Source organism: Schistocerca gregaria, unplaced genomic scaffold (assembly GCF_023897955.1).
Source record: "Schistocerca gregaria isolate iqSchGreg1 unplaced genomic scaffold, iqSchGreg1.2 ptg001218l, whole genome shotgun sequence".
Lineage (NCBI taxonomy): Eukaryota > Metazoa > Arthropoda > Insecta > Orthoptera > Acrididae > Schistocerca > Schistocerca gregaria.
In genome coordinates, this window is record NW_026062540.1 from 34,091 (window position 1) to 35,366 (window position 1,276).

Here is a 1,276-nt window from a genome sequence, read left to right on the forward strand (position 1 = left end):
GATGATTGTAAAAATAGATATATTGGTCTAATATATATAATAAATATGTATCTGATAATCAATATGAGTTAAATGTATAATTTGATGTAATAAAATTTATCATCATCTTTAATTATAAATATTTTTTGTTGATATAAAAGAATTTTATTAGCTGATATTAACTTGTGTTAAAAAAATATATATATATATATATATGTTTTAGATATATAAAGGAAGTAGGGTTGATTTTATGATAGTGTTATAAAAAATAGAAAAATAATGTCATATGTATAAAAGTAGATAATTATAATCTAGTAGGTTATAAGAGTTAAATAGAAAGGAGATAAATATTGATAATAAGAAATTTATTTATTTATGAGATAATTGGTGTGAATTATTTAATAATATGATATAGGAGGTGATATTATAATGTAGATGATTGATTATATAAACAAAATGAAATATATAATATGTATTATATTAATAAAATTATTATATAATAGATTAGAGTTAAATAAAAAAGAAATTTAAAAGATAATAAGAGTTGTAGAAATAGATGATGATTTATATATAATAGGTTGATAGTTATATAATGAATACGACCATACTAGTACAAAAGCACCGCTTCCCGTCCGATCAGCGAAGTTAAACGTACTTAGGCCTAGTTAGTAATGGAATGGGAAACCAGCTGTGAACTCTAGGTGTTGTATTCTTTTTTTTTATTTGTTATATTTAATATATATATATTATTTTTTATTGTTATATTAATATATTTTGTAATTATTATTTAACTTATATAACAACTAATATTGGATGTAAGAAAACTCATATATAATATTTGAATTTATATATATTTTTAATATTTTATATAAGATTAAAAATGATATCTGTTAGTAGAATTCAGATAGACAGAGAATAAATATTTAGATAAATATAACATGATATAAAAATATTTATAGTTAAAATAAATAAACAATAATAGATAAAAAAGTTTATAAAAAAAATTAAACAAATAAATGTAAGATATTATAATATGATACTATGGTATTTGATGATAGAATAAAATGTGATGATAACAAAATAGAATAAGAGAATAGAAAATAGTATATATATTTATATATGTTATGAAAAGATAGTATGTAGATAATATATATAGATGAATATAATAATAGGAGATTTTAGATAATATAATAAATATAAATAATATGATATAATGAAAATCAGGAATGAACTATTGATTTGACAGGATAAATATAGATGATATAATGTAATAAGATTATATAGAAGATGTATGATT

The 1,276-nt window shown here is 17.9% G+C and overlaps 1 non-coding gene across 1 annotated transcript; it reads left to right on the forward strand.

The window, feature by feature from the left end:
• Positions 1-573: 573 nt before the first annotated feature.
• Positions 574-692, forward strand: LOC126329793 (5S ribosomal RNA). The gene has a single exon (XR_007562540.1). It is a non-coding gene; the product is annotated as a 5S ribosomal RNA (ribosomal RNA).
• Positions 693-1,276: the final 584 nt, after the last annotated feature.